We start from the raw sequence: 7505 nt of genomic DNA, 5'->3' as shown, positions 1-7505 counted from the left end.
GGTACTTAAGCATGGGTCTAATTTGAAGCACATGAATGGTCCCTCCCAGTGAAGTTACCAGGACTTGCTTAAAACTAGACATATGCTTAAGTACCTTGCTGAACTAGGACCTACAAACATGGGTCTTGACCACTTGAGCTACAGAAATCAGGGCTTTGGAGCTGTGCTCTGGCTGCTCCGCACTCCAGCTCCGGGTTCCGCTCCAAAGCCCTGTCAGGAATAACTCCTCTAGGGGTAGGTCTACACTACCTGGTAGTTCGGCGGCAAGCAAATCGAACTTCTGGGTTCGACTTATCGCGTCTTGTCTGGACGAGATAAGTCGAACCCGGAAGTGCTCGCCGTCGACTGCGGTACTCCAGCTCGGCGAGAGGAGTACCGCGAAGTCGACGGGGGAGCCTGCCTGCCGCGTCTGGACCGAGGTAAGTTTGAACTAAGGTACTTCGAACTTCAGCTACGTTATTCACGTAGCTGAAGTTGCGTACCTTAGTTCGAATTGGGGGGTTAGTGTAGACCTGCCTTAGCAGTTATCTTGCCATCTTATGTGGACCAACCACTAGAGGGGGATATGAAACACACTATGTCAGTGTGTTAAATGTGCACTACTTGTGAATTACACAGTTGAAGATGTGCTTAAGGTGACTTGCAAAAGAAATAAGAAATGAGTTTATGCCCCTTTTCCTTCATTCTAATTTGGAAAGAAGCTCTGAAGTTTTTATTTTTTTCAGCATGTTTTTACATCAGAAATTGAAATCTTGTCAATGCTTTTTTTTTTTTCTGGAAGACTCTAATCAAACTGGGCAACTAGTGGTTTTATGACAAAACAGATGCCAAGCAAATGAAATGTAACGAAGTGAGAGGTGAAATGATCAAGTCACTTGCTGAGCACCCCTGACCCAGCGAATAGTGTGGGTGCTCAGTACCTTTGAAAATCAAGCGTTAACCCTCTTGTGCCTCACTCTCCTACCTGTGAAATGTAGATCACACTTCCCACAGGGGTGTTGTGGTGATACTTTTATTAATGTCTGAGAGTCACTCAGATACTATGAAGATGGGGGCCATATGATGACCGAGACAGAGGGTGATCTAGAGCAGTGGTTCTCAAAGCCGATCTGCCGCTTGTTCAGAGAAAGCCCCTGGCGGGCCGGGCTGGTTTGTTTACCTGCCTCGTCCGCGGGTTCGGCCGATCGCAGCTCCTGAACAAGCGGCAGCCCTAGTTTGAGAACCACTGATCTAGAGACAGGGGAGTTGTCAAAAAGTCCTGCCTCCTGAGATTTTGGGGCTGTGATTAACCTTCAGCTCTGTCCATCAAGGAGATTCTAGGAGACAGTTGGGCACCTCAAAACATTATCTCCTCCTGCCCAGTCCTTCTCCACAGGGACTTTAATGGCTCTCCCTGTGTGGCTGCTTCTAGCAGCTTCCCCCCGAGCTTGTGTCTTCCCTTCTCCCCGTTCTTCAGTCCTGGTAAGGAGAAGTTCACACACACTCTTCCACCAGGCAGGATCAGGCTGCAGCCACCACTGTGGGGCTGGCTGGGCAACAAATGAGAATGAGCTCTCCACAAAATGAGCACTTGAGACATAGGTGGCGGGTATAATAGGCTAGGGGAGGCTTAGCCTCCCCTGGTGCAGCCACCGCCAGATGCCTGGGCCATAGTGGCCCTGCCTGCACTCTGCATCTTTCCGTCCCTGCTCTGCCTCTTCCCTGAGGCACCCATGGGCACCTGGCTGAGTCCCTCCTCTCCTCCATTCCATCCACCCTCTGCGGAGGTCCCCGCTGCTCACCACGTCCCTCCTCTGTGAGGCCCCCCCCCACTCGCCGCGTGCCTGTGGGCCTAGTGGGGGAAGGGGGTATGGAGAAGAGAAGGGATGTGATGGGGTCTTTGCAGGGGAAGAGGGTGGAGGAGAGGAGGGATGTGGTGGGCAGCAGCAAGCGGGGCTAGGCCTGAGGTGGAGCAGGGGTGGGGCCGTGGGTGGAAGAGGTGGGGCCGTGGGTGGAAGAGGCGGAACAGGAAGCTAGCCTCCCCCAGGGGAAGCTTCACCTGCTGCCCATGACTTGAGAGTTCTGCCTCTGATGTGCCAGGGCTGGGATTAGCCTTTGGTTCTGAACATCATGCCCTCCCTCAGGGGACAGCTGAGACTCCTACCTGGCATTGTGAACTTTCCCAGCTCCTGAACTCCTCCCCCTTGGAACAATGGAGAGCAGGGAGCAGCAGGGAAGGAGAGCAGATACTCATGCCATCCAATGGGGCCGCAAGCTAGGGATGAGTGTGATACACGGAGAAGTCTGAGTGAGGCTGTTGTCTTCCTCTTTTGCAGGGAATAGGGTCCGTTCCTTAATGGCAACGTGAAGAGGAGAAAAAGGCTAGAGAACGGAGTAAAAAGACAGCAGCAAATAGCCATAAACTGAATCGAAGTAGCAGAAACATCCCAGGAAAGGGAAAAAAAAACTTTTTTATGAGGTGGTGGTTTTTTTTCTTTTCTTTTTTTTTAAATCAAGTATCAGGGAAGTAAGGGAAGGCAAAACAGGGAAGGAGAACAGGTTTTCCTTAGGGAGAACCCAAATACAGAACAAAAGCACAGGAATTAATTGGAAATTCACCCTAAACTTGACCACCCGAGAAGAATTTCTAGAACATTATTGTAGGAAGGATGGGAATTGAAGGCAGTAAGAGAACAGCTAATTACTACAGTTCAGCCTTCAGCTCAGGTGACAGTTACCAAGCCACAGTATCAGTTTAGCCGCTACCTCCACCAGGACTAGCAGCTCCTTCTGTCACATTGGTGACAAGTGCCGTCAAAACTTTACTTCACATTCTGAACTTGATAACCAGAAGGGCTGGATGAGAAAAAAGTGATCTATTGTTTTGGGAAGGAAAAACATGATTTTATCTCTGAAGGCACCATGCCTGCAATATTATGGAGCTTATAGCCTTTAACAATTCCAATAGATGGGGCTAAATTCATCCCCAGATAACTCCATTGATTCCAGGAATTCATCTGGTCTGTTGTGTTAATTAACACAATTTTAAAGGTGAAGTGTTGCAGAGGTTAATGGTATAAACTGATTAATTTTACAACTACATTGTTAGCAAACTCTCATTGCACAAATCCCAGGTTATATGCAATTCCAGAGCCTGTGTTTGAGGGTTAAAGTAAACAGTGGGTGCTTATTGTTTGAAAATTCAAATTTCCCTTCTCCAGTTTGGAGGGTCTTTTCTGGTTCCTGGCCTCTCCAAAGTGAGTTAGCGATTGGGTGCTTGTAGCTGAAGCAGGTGGGCCTTGAGTGGGCCTGACTGGTATATAAGGGCAGTCAGCAGCGAACCAGCTGAGCGGCGAACAGCAGAGGCTAACAGCGGGAGTTTGCCTGGGAGCTCGCTCGGGGAGAGCTCACTGAGGCTTTCATCTGCAGGTTTCTCTGAGTAGTTCCTGCAACAGTTGAGGAAGCTCTTAAGAGGACGGTGATATGGAAGGTGAGCGATCAGCTGTTGTAACCTGCACAGGTTGTGCCATGTTTGTCTTTCTTCCACAGGACAGAAGCGACTTTGTCTGTACAAAGTGCAAGCTGGTCTCCATATTGGAAGAGAAGGTTCGAGGGCTGGAGAAACTAGTATCGACTCTGCGTTGCTGTAGTGAGTCGGTGTGGCTCCCCTCCTGCCCGGAAGAGGGAGCCCACGTGCAGGCACCAGAGTGGGTGGGACCACCACCGCCTGTCCCCGCCCCCCGGAAGTCAAGGGGCGGGACAGGAAGTATAAAGGCCGGCCGCCAGAGCTCAGTCTGCGGCCAGCCACCACAGGGAGCAGACGTGTGGCCGGGAGCTCCCGGCCAGGAGACCGTAGAAGACCGAGGCCTGGACCCTAGCTGGCCCGAGCTACCCCGGGCCCGCTACGAGGAGGAGCCGCCGGAGCCCGTTCACGCCTGCTACTGGGAGAATCCCTGGGAACCGCACCCCACTAACCCTGAGGGTGAGACTGGACCCGAACCCCTTCGCCCCTGCTGCTATCCAGAGGAGCCGCCTGAGGACCATTGGCCGGACTTCCCAGCAGAGCTACCAGACTTGCCGCCGAGCCCGGGCAGAGAGGAGCCCATGCAGGTGGACTGGCCCGATCCCGGCGCTACGAACGAGGTAGGCTTTGAGGGGAATCACGGAAGTAGCCCGGGGGTAGCCGACCCCGGTCCGGCTGCAACTGAGTGTGAGCCTATGTCAGTGTGTTGCGGTCTGGATACCCCACTGACCAGCAGCGGCAGCAACCGCTGTTAGGGCCCCGGGCTGGAACGCAGTGGAGTGGGTGGGCCTGCGTTCCCCCCTGCCACCCTCCGCACGGGTGGCAGGCTTCCCCCTCACCCAACGCTCGGCTACAGAAAGCCTAGGCGTACCTTATTTGAACTATTTGCTCGCTCAGCCCCTGCAACAAGGGCCTGAGCCTAACTGTGTTTGCCCCGCCCTGATCCAGGGCCTGGGCTTTGAACTATTTGCTCGCTCAGCCCCTGCAAACAAGGGCCTGAGCCTAACTGTGTTTGCCCCGCCCTGATCCAGGGCCTGGGCTTTGAACGATTTGCTCGCTCAGCCCCTGCAACAAGGGCCTGAGCCTACTGTGTTTGCCCCGCCCTGATCCAGGGCCTGGGCTTTGAACTGCTTGCTTGCTCAGCTCCCTGCAAACAAGGGCCTGAGCTACCTGTGTTTGCCCCGCCCTGATCCAGGGCCCGGGCTTTAAACTGCTTGCTGACTCAGCTCCCTGCAAACAAGGGCCTGAGCTAACTGTGTTTGCCCTGCCCTGACCCAGGGCCTGGGCTCTGAACTGGCTGCTTGCTCAGCCCCTGCAACCAAGGGCCTGAGCTAACTGTGTTTGCCCCGCCCTGACCCAGGGCCTGGGTTCTGAACTGCTTGCTCGCTCAGCCCCTGCAGTCAAGGGCCTGAGCTTTAACTGTGGTTGCTCCGACTCTGCACCAAAGAGCCGGACTTTCGGGACTAACTGACTGCTTGTTCCCACAGTAGGGAGTCGGTGTGGCTCCCCTCCTGCCCGGAAGGGTCGAGCCCCGGCTAGGACCTACTACAGTTGCATAAGGGAAAATGAAGATTTCCTGGACAGACGTCAGGAGATGCTTCTACGGCCACAATGTTCTGAAGATTCAGAGCAGGCGCAGCATGGACAGAAGGATTGTGAAGAGGTTTGGCAGCATGTGACCTCCAGAAGGAGAAAGAGGAGCGTCCATGCACCAGCAATGGACATACAGGTGAGCAATCGTTTCCATGTTCTCTCTACAGGTACTAATGCGGAGAGTGGACTAGATGACCCATCTGAGGGAAGGGAGCAGAAGGAGACTCCACCGATTGGAAGGCAAAAGATGCACTGTCCTAGGGATGGGGGTTCCACGACCACCACTCCCAAGAGGAGGAGGAGGGTGGTGGTGGTCGGGGACTCCCTCCTCAGGGGGACTGAGTCATCTATCTGCCGCCCCGACCGGGAAAACCGAGAGGTCTGCTGCTTGCCAGGAGCTAGGATACACGATGTGACGGAGAGACTGCCGAGACTCATCAAGCCCTCGGATTGCTACCCCTTCCTGCTTCTCCACGTGGGCACCAATGATACTGCCAAGAATGACCTTGAGTGGATCACTGCAGACTACGTGGCTCTGGGAAGAAGGATAAAGGAGTTTGAGGCGCAAGTGGTGTTCTCGTCCATCCTCCCTGTGCAAGGAAAAGGCCGGGGTAGAGACCGTCGAATCGTGGAAGTCAACGAATGGCTACGCAGGTGGTGTCGAAGAGAAGGCTTTGGATTCTTCGACCATGGGATGGTGTTCCAAGAAGAAGGAGTGCTAGGCAGAGACGGGCTCCACCTAACGAAGAGAGGGAAGAGCATCTTCGCCAGCAGGCTGGCTAACCTAGTGAGGAGGGCTTTAAACTAGGTTCACCGGGGGAAGGAGACCAAAGCCCTGAGGTAAGTGGGGAAATGGGATCCTGGGAGGAAGCACAAGCAGGAGAGCGCAAGAGGGGAGGACTCCTGTCTCATGCTGAGAAAGAGGGACGATGGATGAGTTATCTTAAGTGCCTATACACAAATGCAAGAAGCCTGGGAAACAAGCAGGGAGAACTGGAAGTCCTGGCACAGTCAGGGAACTATGATGTGATTGGAATAACAGAGACTTGGTGGGATAACTCACATGACTGGAGTACTGTCATGGATGGATATAAACTGTTCAGGAAGGACAGGCAGGGCAGAAAAGGTGGGGGAGTTGCGTTGTATGTAAGAGAGGAGTATGACTGCTCAGAGCTCTGGTATGAAACTGCAGAAAAACCTGAGAGTCTCTGGATAAAGTTGAGAAGTGTGAGCAACAAGGGTGATGTCGTGGTTGGAGTCTGCTATAGACCACCAGACCAGGGGGATGAGGTGGACGAGGCTTTCTTCTGGCAACTAGCAGAAGTTGCTAGATCGCAGGCCCTGGTTCTCATGGGAGACTTTAATCACCCTGATATCTGCTGGGAGAGCAATACAGCGGTGCACAGGCAATCCAGGAAATTTTTGGAAAGTGTAGGGGACAATTTCCTGGTGCAAGTGCTGGAGGAACCAACTAGGGGCAAAGCTTTTCTTGACCTGCTGCTCACAAACAGGGAAGAACTAGTAGGGGAAGCAAAAGTGGATGGGAACCTGGGAGGCAGTTACCATGAGATGGTCGAGTTCAAGATCCTGACACAAGGAAGAAAGGAGAGCAGCAGAATACGGACCCTGGACTTCAGAAAAGCAGACTTTGACTCCCTCAGAGAACAGATGGGCAGGATCCCCTGGGAGAATAACATGAAGGGCAAAGGGGTCCAGGAGAGCTGGCTGTATTTTAAAGAATCCTTATTGAGGTTGCAGGAACAAACCATCCCGATGTGTAGAAAGAATAGTAAATATGGCAGGCGACCAGCTTGGCTAAACAGTGAAATCCTTGCTGATCTTAAACGCAAAAAAGAAGCTTATAAGAAGTGGAAGATTGGACAAATGACCAGGGAGAAGTATAAAAATATTGCTCAGGCGTGCAGGAGTGAAATCAGGAAGGCCAAATCACACTTGGAGTTGCAGTTAGCAAGAGATGTTAAGAGTAACAAGAAGGGTTTCTTCAGGTATGTTAGCAACAAGAAGAAAATCAAGGAAAGTGTGGGCCCCTTACTGAATGAGGGAGGCAACCTAGTGACCGAGGATGTGGAAAAAGCTAATGTACTCAATGATTTTTTTGCCTCTGTCTTCACGCACAAGGTCAGCTCCCAGATTGCTGCACTGGGCAGTACAGCATGGGGAGAAGGTGACCAACCCTCTGTGGAGAAAGAAGTGGTTCGGGACTATTTAGAAAAACTGGATGTGCACAAGTCCATGGGGCCGGATGCACTGCATCCGAGGGTGCTAAAGGAGTTGGCGGGTGAGATTGCAGAGCCATTAGCCATTATTTTTGAAAACTCATGGCGACCGGGGGAGGTCCCAGATGACTGGAAAAAGGCTAATGTAGTGCCCATCTTTAAAAAAGGGAAGA

The sequence above is a fragment of the Chrysemys picta genome, chromosome 8 (genome assembly GCF_011386835.1).
Source record: "Chrysemys picta bellii isolate R12L10 chromosome 8, ASM1138683v2, whole genome shotgun sequence".
NCBI classification, from domain to species: domain Eukaryota; kingdom Metazoa; phylum Chordata; order Testudines; family Emydidae; genus Chrysemys; species Chrysemys picta.
Note: the sequence above shows the minus strand (reverse complement) of the source record.